The sequence below is a fragment of the Cebus imitator genome, unplaced genomic scaffold (assembly GCF_001604975.1).
Source record: "Cebus imitator isolate Cc_AM_T3 unplaced genomic scaffold, Cebus_imitator-1.0 Scaffold1, whole genome shotgun sequence".
In the NCBI taxonomy this organism is placed as follows: domain Eukaryota; kingdom Metazoa; phylum Chordata; class Mammalia; order Primates; family Cebidae; genus Cebus; species Cebus imitator.
The window spans coordinates 17,383,176-17,396,394 of record NW_016107316.1 but is presented as its reverse complement, the minus strand read 5'-3'; the positions used below and the strand labels follow the sequence as shown (position 1 = coordinate 17,396,394).

General features: G+C 42.0%; 1 protein-coding gene and 2 pseudogenes across 2 annotated transcripts in view; 2 read left to right on the top strand and 1 right to left on the bottom strand.

Moving 5' to 3' along the window:
- The window catches only part of LOC108303495, a 27,106-nt pseudogene extending 16,413 nt beyond the window's left edge, over positions 1-10,693 (top strand).
- The window catches only part of ASXL2 (ASXL transcriptional regulator 2), a 160,243-nt gene that overhangs the window by 16,779 nt on the left and 130,245 nt on the right, over positions 1-13,219 (top strand). The window lies entirely within an intron of this gene.
- Positions 12,123-12,220, bottom strand: LOC119471044 (annotated as a pseudogene).

Below are 13,219 nucleotides of genomic sequence, written 5' to 3'. Positions count from 1 at the left end.
GTCACCCAGGCTGGAGTGCATTGTGCAATCTTGGCTCACTATAACCTCCGCCTCCCAGGTTCAAGTGATTCTCCTGCCTCTGTGTGCCACATGCCCGGCTAAATTTTTGTATTTTGAGTGGAGACGGGGTTTCACTGTATTAGCCAGGATGGTTTCAAGCTCCTGACCTCGTGATCCACCCTCCTTGGCCTCCCAAAGTGCTGGGATTACAGGTGTGAGCCAATGCACCTGGTCTATTTTTTTCTTAATTTAATTTTTGTTTTTAATTTAAAAATTAAAAATTTTTCTTTTTTAGCTGTCGTCAGGAGGACATAGTTTTTTCTATGTGAATACTGCTTCCTGGAGTTGTATACTATAGTGACTCTGGGAGTCATGATGTCTTTTGTGAAAACACTATTAAATATTGATATATTTATTTGTAGCCGGGCATGGTGGCCCGTGCCTGTACTCACAGCTACTCAGGAGGCTGAGGTGGGAGGGTTACTTCAAGGGAGGCAGAGGTTGCAGTGAGCCGAGATCACACCTGTGCACCCCAGCCTGGGCAACAGAGTGAGACTTTGTTTCAAAATAAAAAAAAGTAAATATTGATGTATTTATTTCTGACAAAAATTAAGGACACTTTTGCCTGGTGAAAACCTGTCTGTTGTTGGTTTGGAACATAAAAGTTGAACCTTGAGAACAGATGTGGGGAACAAGAAGGGCAACCATTTCCCAGTCAGGATTGGATTGCTTTATATGTGTTTCTCAGCTCTGTTTTCTAGCAGATAAGAGATAGTAAATGACAAAAGTTTTAATGAAAATGTTTTTCAAACTTGATTTCTTGTAGACCTCCCATAGGGAATTTGTTGATTCTGAAAGTTGTCTACGAAAATTGAAGTTTTAAGCTTTAATGGCAATCTTAAAAGTTACATATTTTTAACTTGCTGTGTGATTTTGATATCCATATTTAATGGAGTAGGCAGACGAGAGGGAAATGATGCATTTGTACCAAGCAAAGGTCACAGCTGTCATCATGGTGCATCAATAGAATGAAGGTTTCACCATAGTTTGAATAGGAAAATGTGGTTACATGTGTCCGCAGAGCACATCTCAGGTCTCATGAGTAGGAGTTAAGACCATTATAATGTAGTTAACAGTCTAACGTTATTTTAATTTTTACTTAGAATGGAAGCTCATTGTTTTATAATTGGATTTAAAAATTTTTTTAAATTTCATTTTTATTTTGTTTTTGAGACAGTCTCGCTCTGTCACGCAGCCTGGAGTGCAGTAGCACAATCTCGGCTCACTGCAATCTCTGCCTCCTGGGTTCAAGCAGTTCTTGTGCTTCTGCCTCCCAAGTAGCTGGGACTTACAGGTGCACACCACCACACCTGGACTATTTTTTACATTTTAGTAGACATGAGGTTTTGCCATGTTGGCCAGGCTGGTCTTGAACTCCTGGCCTCAAGTGATCCACCCACTTCAGCTTCCCAAGGTGCTGGGATTACGAGGGTGAGCCACTGTGCCCAGCCTGTATTTGGATTTAAATTGTAAATTTGGACTGGGCACGGCAGCTCATACCTGTAATCTCAGCACTTTGGGAGGCTGGGGTGGGTGGATTACCTGAAGTTAGGAGTTGGAAACCAGCCTGGCCAACATGGTGAAACCCCATCTTTAAGTTGATGTTTTTTGTGACTAAGTAAAAAATTACCATATACCCAAAACTAAATCTAACTTCTCAAAACATTTTCTTCCTTTTGCATTTCATTTTCCTTTCTTTTATCAAAATTTAAAAAACACATATTTAAATTTGTATTTTGTTTTCCTTTATCAAAACTTAAAAACCTAGAATCATCTGTGTTTTTAAGGTCACCTGCCACTAAAAGTCTTACGGATTTTTGAAATCTCTCATTTCCATTTGCAATTCATGAGGCTTAGTTGCTGTAGTTTGCGAAACTGGATTTCATTACTTGTCTATTAAAGCCCCCTCCAATCTATCTGAACTCCCTGTTTTTGTTAGAATAATCTTAAAATGTGAGTCTCATTGTAATGTTTCTTTTCTCAGTGTTTTGCTAACTCCTTACCTGCCAGTAAGGTAAATTCAAGGCTTATTGTGTGGCATTAAAGGTGTTTTATTATGATCTTGACCTTGCCTCTCTGTTCAGTTCTCTTTTACTGTTGCTGCTTTTGTGGCCAGTGCTCCACCAGTAATGAGTGGTTCATGAAACATGCCATTTCTTCTGGGTATATGTGTTTTCTTGTTTACTTTTTCTGAAATTCCCTCACCTTTCTTGACTTATTAAGTTCACTTCTATTTTTATTTTATTTTATTCTATTTTATTTATTTATTTTTTTTGAGACGGAGTCTTGCTCTGTCACCCTGGCTGGAGTGCAGTGGTGTGATCTTGGCTCACTATAACCCCTGCCTCCCGAGTTCAAGTGGTTCTCCTGCCTCAGCCTCCCGAGTAGCTGGGATTATAGGCGCCTGCCACCATACCCAGCTACTTTTGTATTTTTAGTAGAGATGGGGTTTCACCATGTTGGCCAGGCTGGTCTCGAACTCCTGACCTTAAGTGATCTGCCTGACTCAACCTCCCAAAGTGTTGGGATTACAGGTGTGAGCCACTGTGCCTGGCCCATTTTTATTTTAAATTCCAGATGAAAGCTCACGTCCAGATAAGTTAATTACTTCCTGTTGTGAGTTTCTTTAGTTTGCATTTCAAAATTTGATTGTATTAAAAAATATTGTATTGTAATGAATTTGTCCATCTGTCTTTCCTACCAAAATAAGAGCTTTTTTGAGGGCAAGAATGAATGTCTTCTAAAAATTTTATTTTTTGGCTGGGCATGATGGCTCATGTCTGTAATTTCAGCACTTTGGGAGGCCGAGGCAAGTGGATCACCTTAGGTCAGGAGTTCGAGACAGGCCTCGCCAACGTGGTGAAACCCCATCTCTACTAAAAGTACAAAAAAAATTAGCCGAGCATGTTGGTGTGTGCCTCTAATCCCAGCTACTTGGGAAGCTGAGGCAGGAGAAACACTTGAACCTGGGAGGCAGAGGTTGCAGTGAGCTAAGATCATGCCACTACAATGCACCCTGGGCCACAGAGCAGGACTCCCTCTCAGAAAAAAAAAATATATATATATATGTATTTTTTATCTTTAGCACTTGTTGTATAATATACACAATAGGCATTTAATAAATATTTGTCAAATTAATTTGAAATGTATTTTTTGACTAATTTCCCCCCTCCTTGTGGAATCGGATATTTAGATCTCTTGGAGGTCTAATGTATTAAAGATAAGTGGTTGGAGAATGAAATTAGGAAATATATGTACCATGCATACTTTTGTAACTGTTTATATCCTGATTCATGCCATTGTAATATAAGTTAAGCTCGTTGTTTTTTTGGTGCCTTAAAACACTGTAATTTCTAAATTTCTTTGTTTGGGTTTGTATTGGTTTTAGATATTTTCTTAATCTATATCCAGTTGAACATTTTGTCAGCCCTCCTTATTAATATCCTAGACATACATAAATTTATTTCACTTTAGTATGTGTGAAACTTGGTTCTAAATTAGGATTAATGCATTATTTTTTCACTCTTAATACTGAGATTTAAAATTTAGTTTTAAATTTTCTCCTAAAATTTAGTTAGGAGAATGTATAACATAGGCTTCCTCCATTTCACAAAAGTTAAATGACTTTTTTTAAAGATAGGAGTAATATGACATTAAATTAATTGGAAAATAGAGGAAAAAGTCGCTCATTATTCCACCATCTGATAGATACAGTACAGTACTTTGGAGCCTGATTTTCTGCAGTCTGCCTGCTGTAATTTACTTTGTTCAGTTTGATTTGTTGTATTTTGTTGAGGATTTTTGCCTCTATGTTTATGAGAGATAAGGGTCTGTAGTTTCTATTCTTTTTTTTTTTTTTTTTTTTTGAGATGGAGTCTTGCTCTGTCGCCCAGGCTGGGGTGCAGTGGTGCAATCTCAGCTGTGCCTCCTGGGTTGAAGCGATTCTCCTGCCTCAGCCTCCTGAGTAGCTGGGATTACAGGCACGTACCACCATGCCCGGCTAATTTTTGTACTTGTAGTAGAGGCGGGGTTTCACCATGTTGGTCAGGCTGGTCTTGAACTCCTGACCTCATCATCCACCTGCTTTGGCCTCTCAAAGTGCCGAGATTACAGGCATGAGCCACTGTGCCCGGCCTGTAGTTTCAATTCTTTTAATGCTGGCCTGATAGAATGAGTTAGTAAGTACAGATGCTTCTGATTTGCAATAGGGTTATGTCCCAAGAAGCCTATTGTAAATTGAAGATATCCTAAGTTGAAAGTACATGGCTGACTGGGAGCTTGGGTTCCCTGCTGCTGCCCAGCATCACAAGTATGAATGAATGTGTATGCCTTTTGCAGCAGCATAAACCTGGAAAATCAAACCACTGTAATTTGGGGACTTTTTGTATTCCTTCAGCTTCTGTTTTCTGGAAGACATTGTGGAGAATTGGTATAGTTTCTGTAAGTGTTTTGTAGAGTTCACTAGTAAACCTATCTTGGCCTGAGGCTTTCTGTTTTGAAAGGTTATTAATAATTAATTCAGTTTCTTTAATAGATGCTAGGCCTATTCAGATTATCTATTTTTTTCTTGTGTGAGTTTTGTCAGATTGTGTCTTTCAATGAATTGGCTTTTTCTTCTAGGTTATCAAGTATGTGGGCATACATTTGTTCAAAATTTCTTTTTCTTTCTTTTTTTCTTTTTTAAAGACAGGGTTTCACTATGTTGGCCAGGCTGGTCTTGAACTCCTGACCTCGGGTGATACGCCCGCCTCAGCCTCCCAAAGTGCTGAGATTATAGGCATGAGCCACCACGCCTGGCCCCAAAATTTCTTTATTATCCTTTCAATGTTCATGGGATCTGTAATGATGTTCCTTCTTTCATTTGTGATACTACTAATCTGTGTCTTCTCTCTTTTTTACTTAGCCTGGCTAGGGGCTTATTGATTTTATTGATCTTTCCAGGAAGCAGCATTTGGTTTTGTTAGTTTTTTTGTATTGATTTCTTGTTTTCAATTTCATTGTTTTCTGTTATAATTTTTATTCTATTTTTCTCTTTGTATTTAATTTGCTTTTCTAGTTTTTAAAAATGGAAGCTTAGGTCAGGCGTAGTGACTCAAACCTGTAATCCCAGCACTTTGGGAGACCAAGGCAGGCAGATCACAAAGTCAGAAAGGAGTTCGAGACCAGCCTGGCCAATGTGATGAAACCCCATCTCTACTAAAAATACAAAAAAAATTAGCCAGGCATGGTGGCAGGTGCCTGTAGTCCCAGCTACTTGGAAGGCTGAGGCAGGAGAATCGCTTGCACCAGGAGGTGGAGGTTGCAGTGAGTCGAAATCATGCCATTGTACTCCAGCCTGGGCAACAGAGCTCCATCTCAAAAAAAAAAAAAAAAAGCTGAAATTTTGATATTAGATGTTTTTTGTTTTTGTTGGAGGCAGGTTCTCTGTTGCCCAGGCTGGAGGCTGGAGTGCAGTGGTGTGATCTCAGCTCACTGCAACCTATGCCTTCTGAGCTCAAGCAGTCCTCCCACCTCAGCCTCCCAAGTAGCTGGGGCTATAGGCATGCACTACCATGCCCGGCTAATTTTTGAATTTTTTTTGTAGGGACAGAGTTTCCCTATGTTGCCCAGGCTGGTCTTGAACTCCTGAGCTCAAGTGATCTGGCCACCTCGGCCTCCGAAAGTGCTGGGATTACAGGCAGGAGCCACCACACCCAGCATAGATCTCCATTTTTTTTTTTTTTTTTTTTTTGAGGCAAACTCATAATCTCCTTTTTTTTTTTTCTTTTCTTTTTGAGAAAGAGTCGTGCTCTGTCACCCAGGCTGGAGTGCAGTGGCTCGATTTCAACTCACTGCAACCTTCGCCTCCTGGGTTCAAGCAATTTTCCTGCCTTATCCTCCTGTGAAGCTGGGATTACAGGCACCTGCCTCGGCCTCCCAAAGTGCTGGGATTACAGGCATGAGCCACCTCATCCAGCCCAGATCTCCTTTTTTATTACATGCATTAAGTCTGTAAATTTTCCTGTAAGCATTGCTTTTGCTGTATCCCACAAGCTTTGATGTTATGTTTTTCTTATTTATTTATTTATTTATTTTTGAGACGAAATTTCCCCCTTGTTGCCCAGGCTGGAGTGCAATGGCATGATCATGGCTCACCGCAACCTCTGCTTCCCGGATTCAAGCTTCTCCTGCCTCAGCCTCCGGAGTAGCTGGGATTACAGGCATGTGACACCACACCCAGCTAATTTTTGTATTTTTAGTAGAGATGGGGTTTCACCATTTTGGTCAGGCTGGTCTCGAACTCCTGATCTCAGGATCTGCCTGCCTTGGCCTCCCAAAGTGTTGGGATTACAGGCATGAGCCACCACGCCTGGCCAATTTTTTTTTTTTTTTTTTTTAACCCTTTACCTGCCTTAAAATTATTATTATTTTTTTAAGAGACAGTTTTGTCACCCAGGTTGGTCTCAAACTGCTGAGCTCAAGCGATCTGCCCATCTTGGCCTTCCACAGTGCTAGGATTATAGGTGTGAGCCCCCGTGCCTAAAAAAATATTTTAAACTTATTTTGAGGTTTCTTATTTGATGCATGTGTTATTTAGAAATGTGCTGTTTAGTTTGCAAATATTTAGGGATTTTCCAATTATCCTTATGATTTGTAGTTAAATTCCACTGTACTCTGATAACAGGCATTGTATGATTTGTTTTTTTAAATTTGTTATGGTGCATTTTATGGCTCAGAATGTGGTCCATCTTGGTGAATATTCCATGTGAGCTTAAGAAAGGTCTGTTTACCTTGCAGAGTCTTCAGCTCCTCTCTGTGTTTTGTCCAGGTTGTATAGCTACATTCAGTGGGAGTGACAGGGTAGAATATCCTTAGTCCATCTTAAGAATTGGAACTCATCCCTACATTTTGTGGTATTTCCTTCAGAAAGATCAGAAATATGGTTACTTGTAATTTACTTCTTTGATATGTTGCTTTATTTAAGGTATATACCAGTTTGTAATGCCACCAGCAATGTATGAAATAACCAGTTTTGTCGCAAAGGGATGTATTTTAAGGATAACACTTTTTGCCTAAAAGTATAAGACAGACAGCTTGGAAGTTCAGCTATAATCAAATAATATTGTCTTAAATGGTTAGAAAAGCATGAAATATAAGTTATTAAATACATATTTCAGTCTGAAGTTTTTCATGTAAAATTCAGGTTTCTTAGCTGGGTATGGTGGTATGTACCTACAATCCTAGCTACTTGGGAGGCTGGGGTGGGAGAATCACTTGAGCCTAGCTAGCAATTCAAGATCAGTCTGGGCAACACAGCAAAATCCTATCTCAAAAAGAAAAGGCCGACCACGGTGGCTCACGCCTGTAATCTCAGCACTTTGGGAGGCCAAGGTGGGTGGATCACCTGAGGTCAAAAGTTCCCCAGCCTGGCCAACATGGTGAAACCCCATCTCTACTAAAAATACAAAAACTAGCCAGGCACGGTGGCGGGCAACTGTAATCCCAGCTACCCGGGAGGCTGAGGCAGGAGAATAGCTTGAATCTAGGAGGTAGAGGTGACAGTAAGCCAAGATTGCGCCTCTGCACTCCAGCCTGGGCAACAAAGAGTGAAACTCGGTCTCAAAAAAAAAAAAAAAAATTAGAGTTCTACTTATGTTCACTTTATTTGTCACCATTTCTTCTCTTTGTCAATTTCCCTTTTTATATTAGTCTTAAAATTTTTTTTTGGAATACAGTCGTAATGGAGATGAGGATGTCGTGGCTGCTGTGGAGTAAAGGAAGGCACCAAACTAATATACCCTGGGTTGTGATGGAGAGGTCATTTTGTAGTTTTCTTCTGAAACCCTTTCTGGCTTTCGCTATATAGGATAAGAGATTTAGGCAGAGACCAGGGGAAATATTATAAATATTGTAAATTAAAAAAAAATCAGTTGTTTACATCTATTAGCTAATGGAGGGAGCGGTTCATTGGTGATTGTCTTAGGTTGGCTTAGGGTAGGATCAATTTGCAAATACTAAATCTCAGTGGCATATATGTGGGGACTCATTGTATAGAGCATTTAATGTAGTTAAATGAATATTTATTGAGCACTTGTTATATGCCGGCCACTGCGCAAGGATCTGTGGATGTAACAGTGAACAAATGAGGAAAAATAAAATCCCTGTCTGCAGAATTGCTTGAACCCAGGAGGTGGAGATTGCAGTGAGCCAGTATTGTGCCGCTGCACTCTAGCCTGGGTGACAGAGAGAGACTCCGTCTCAAAAAAAAAAAAATCCCTTCCTGACTTCCTGAGTGGAATTTAACAGATTTGTAGGTGGAGGTAAAAGATGGCCAAACATGGTAAATGCTGTGGGGAAAAGGAAAGCTGGATGACTGGGGAATGCTTGGCTGGTTTTGATGTAGTTCACGGTTTAAATAGGATATTCAGGAAATGCTTCACTGATAAGTTGACATTTGACCAAACATATGATAGGCAGTGAAGCTTTGCATATATCCAGGAAAAGGGCATTCTACATGGATGGAATAAACTGCAAAGATTCTGAAGCAGGAGAGTGCCTGTCTTAGTCTAGCAATGATGAGATGGCCAGTGTAGCTCCACGATTAATTGGAAGCTTATTCCAAGAATGCAGAGCTACTTGTTTATTAGGAAACTATAGATTCATTAAATTACTAGGTCAGTAATAAAAACTTAATGTAGAGATGGGTACATATGGGTACAATCCTTGTCCCAGCTACCCAGACAAGGATTTTATTTCCTATACTCTTTGTGTCTAGGTAGTGCCAAATGACTATTTTTTTGCAGTAGAATGTGAACAGAAGTAATACGTGTCACTTCCTAGCCAAGGTATTCAAGAATAGGGTGTGCTTTTTCTATGTGTTGTCTTTTCCAGTTGGATACCAAGAACTCTGTGGCTCACCACATGGCTTGCCACATATTGGAAACAGCTTTGTTTTTTTAATTGCTTGATTGAGAGAAGCTGCCCGTCCCCCCCCAAAAAAATAAACTAACAGCCAGTAACACAATGATAGTAAATTGCTAGAGACAAGTACATGAAAATATTAGAAACGTGATGAAGACACTTGCTATTTTTACTGTTATTTGGCATTTTTCTAGAACTTGTAGCCAATATAGTATTAAAAATGAGGTATAGGACACTGTCCCAGCTACCACCTAGACTTGGAGCTCCATCCACACCTCTAGCAAAGACATCCCAGCCATGGCCATGCAGAAAATCTTTGCCCAGGAAATCTTGGACTCCAGGGGCAACCCCACAGTGGAGATGGACCTGCACACAGCCAAGGGCTGATTCTGAGCAGCTGTGTCCAGTGGGGCTTCCATGGGTATCTATGAAGCTCTGGAACTAAGAGATGGAGACAAAGCCTGCTACCTGGGGAAAGGAGTCCTGAAAGCTGTGGAACACATCAAGACTCTAGGCCTTGCTCTGCTAGAGAAGAAACTAAGTGTTGTGGATCAAGAAGAAGTTGACAAATTTATGATTGAGCTGGATAGGACTGAGAATAAGTCCAAGTTTGGGGCCAGTGTCATCCTGGGATGTCTTTGGCCATGTGTAAGATGGGAACAGCTGAGAAGTGGGTCCTCCCGTCCCGCCACATTGTAGATCTCACTGGAAATTCTGACCTCATAACTCCCAGTGCCAGCCTTCAGTGTGATCAGTGGGGGCTCCCATGCTGGAAATAAGCGGGACACATAGGAGTGCATGATTCCGACCGTGGGAGCCAGCTTCTTTAAGGCAGCCATGCACATTGGTGCTGAGGTCTACCACCACCTCAAGGGGTCATTGAGGCCAAGTATGGGAGGGATGCCACCAATGTGGGTGATGAAGGTGGCTTCACACCCAACATCCTGGAGAACACTGAGGCCCTGGAGCTGCTGAAGACGGCCATCTAGGCAGCTGGTTACCCGGACAAGGTGGTGATTGGCATGGATGTGGCAGCACCTGAGAATGGGAATCGAAATGGGAAGTATGATCTTAACTTCAAGTCACCCTATGATCCAGCATGGCACATCACTGGGGAGAAGCTTGGAGAGCTGTATAAGAGTTTTATCAAGAACTATCATGTGGTCTCCATCGAGGACCCCTTTGACCAGGATGGCTGGGCCTCTTATACCTCATTCCTCTCGGGGGTGGGCATCCAGATTTTAAGGGATGACCTGACGGTCACCAACCCAAAGAGGATTGCCCAGGCCATTGAGAAAAAGGCCTGCAACTCTCTGCTGCTGAAGGTCAACCAGATCAGCTTGATGACCGAATCGATCCAGGCGTACAAACTGACTCAGTCTAATGGCTGGGGGGTGATGTAAGCCACCATTCTGGGGAGACTGAAAACACATTAATTGCTGACCTTATGGTGGGGCTCTGCACAGGACAGATCAAGACGGGTGTCCCCTACTGCTTGGCGCGTCTGGACAAATACAACCAACTCATGAGGATCAAGGAGTCTCTTGGGGACAAGGCTGCCTTTGCTGGACACAAGTTCTGTAACCCAAAGGCCAAGTGAGAATCTGGAGGCTCCAGAACTCCACTGGACAGACCCAGGTCTTCCAGACCTGCTTCCTGAAATAAACACTGGTGTTAACAACAAGAAAAACAAAAACAGAGGTGTAGGCCAGATGCACGGTGGCTCACACCTGTAACCCCAGCACTTTGGGAGGCTGAGATGATGGGATCACCTGAGGTCAGGAGTTTGAGACCAGCCTTGCCAACATGGTGAAACCCTGTCTCTAATAAAAAATATAAAAATTAGCTGGGCTTGGTGGGGCATGCCTGTAATCTCAATTACTTGGGAGGCTGAGGTGGGAGAATCCCTTGAACCCAGGAGACAGAGGCTGCAATAAGCTGAGATCACGCCATTGCACTCCAGCCTGGCCAATAGAGAGAGACTCTGTCTCTAAATAAATAAATAAATGCATTATCAAGATTGTGTTTCTGTCTCTTTATGTTTGGGGTGTTGGTTTGATCCTCAAACTCTGTGTGGAGCAAGAAAGCTGTTAGCTTTAGCCTCACATCATGCAGATTTAACTCCAGTCGTTATTGGGGTGAATAAAGTTTTAATTTTTCTCTTATTCTGCCCTTTGGCCTTGGCTTGAGCCTTCGTCCCATTAGTAAACCATTTACTGTGGTCAAGAGGATGGGAAGTGTTAATTGGGTTTCATGTATTACTGCTAGTGTTGCTTTACACTGTATAAATTGAGAATGGAGTAGGGGATGGATCTCCAAAGAAAATCAGGGCCTTTTTAGCAGAAGAATGTTGAATGGTAGGCAAATTCCTGAAAACAGAAATCTACCTTAGGCTTTATGGAGTCCATGGACCCACAGCAACTAACAGTAAAAATTATGCCTTTCTCTGAGAACAGTCTTTATAGCTGTCATTCTCCACCCTTAAAAAAGATTACATATTGCCGGGCATAGTGGCTCATGCCTGTAATCCCAGCACTTTGGGAGGCCGACGTGGGCAGATCACAAGGTCAGGAGTTCAAGAACAGCCTGGCCAATATGGTGAAACCCTGTCTCTACTGAAAATACAGAAATTAGCCGGGCATTGTCTGCGCCTGTGATCCCAGCTACTCCGAAGGCTGAGGCAGGAGAATCTCTTGAACCTGTGATTTGGAGGTTTCAGTGAGCCGAGATCACGCCATTGCACTGCAGCCTGGGAGACAGAGCAAGACGCTGTTTCAAAAAAATAAATAAAAAAAAATAAGATTAGTGAAATCTGTTTTGCCGGGCGAGGTGGCTCATGCCTGTAATCCAGCACTTTGGGAGGCCGAGGTGGGTGGATCACGAGGTCAGGAGTTGGGGACCAACCTGACCAACATAGTGAAACCCTATCTCTACTAAAAATACAAACATTAGCTGTGCCTGCAGTCCCAGCTACTCAGGAGGCTGAGGCAGAAGAATCGTTTGAACCCGGGAAGCAGAGGTGATGAGCCGAGATTACGCCACTGCACTCCAGCCTGGGCAACAGAGCAAGACTCTGTCTCAAAAAAAAAAAAAAATTACATATTGATAATGGGTTTGGGAGAGAAAATAGCATTTAAAATTTTTTTTTGTTTATTATTTAAAAAAAACCAAAATGCTTCATGAATTTGCATGTCATCCTTGTGCAGGGGCCATGCTGATCTCTGCATGTTCTTAGTGTGTGTGCTGCAGAAGTGAGCACAAAATGCCATTTTAATAGAGGATAGCTTCATTACCAAAGGCATATGTGAGAATTATTTTTGAGGGACTTTGGAATTGGACTGACTTAATCTCGAGGAGCTAATCTATTGAGGACAGTAGAGTATAAGTTTGGGTAGTCACAGTACAGCTGTATTTTGAATGACTTTTTAGGAAATGCAGCTGTAGTAGATGCTTACGCATTTGTTCAAATCAACTGTAGTAAAAATCAATTATTTTAAGAGGATCAGACATCTACAAATAAATTGTTTCCTTTTCCATAATTATACCTTTCATTTTACTTCTCTTAAGTAGGTATAATTGTGATTTCCTTGTTGATCCAAGACTTTTTGGGGGTAGAGATGAAAAATGATTATAAGAAATTTTGTTTTACTGCTCACTTAGGGCTTTTTTTGCTTTTTTGAGACAGAGTCTCCCTCTGTCGCCCAGGCTGGAGTATAGTGGCGAAGTTTCGGCTCACTGCAACATCTGTTTCCTGGGGTCAAGCGATTCATGTGCCTCAGCCTCCTGAGACAAGTGCACGCCACCACGCCTTGTTAATTTTTGCACTTTTAGTGGAGACAAGGTTTCACCATGTTGGCCAGGCTGCTCTCTAACTACTGACCTCAGGTGATCTACCCACCTGGCTCTTCCAAAATGCTGGGATTACAAGGGTGAGTCACCACGCCTAGCCGGTTTTCTTGTCCTCCCTCCCCCCCCTTTTTTTTTTTGAGATGGGGGCTTTAGTTTTATTGCTCAGGCTGGAGTGCAGTGGCGTGATCTCGGCTCACTGTAACCTCCCCCTTCCGGTTTCAAGTGATTCTCCTGCCTCAGCCTCCTGAGTAGCTGTGATTACAGGCACCTGCCCGCACGCCCAGCTAATTTTTGTATTTTTAGTTGAGTCAGGGTTTCACCATGTTGGCCAGGCTGGTCTTGAACTCGACCTTGTGATCCACCTACCTCTGCTTCCCAAAGTGCTGGGATTACAGGCATGAGCTATTGC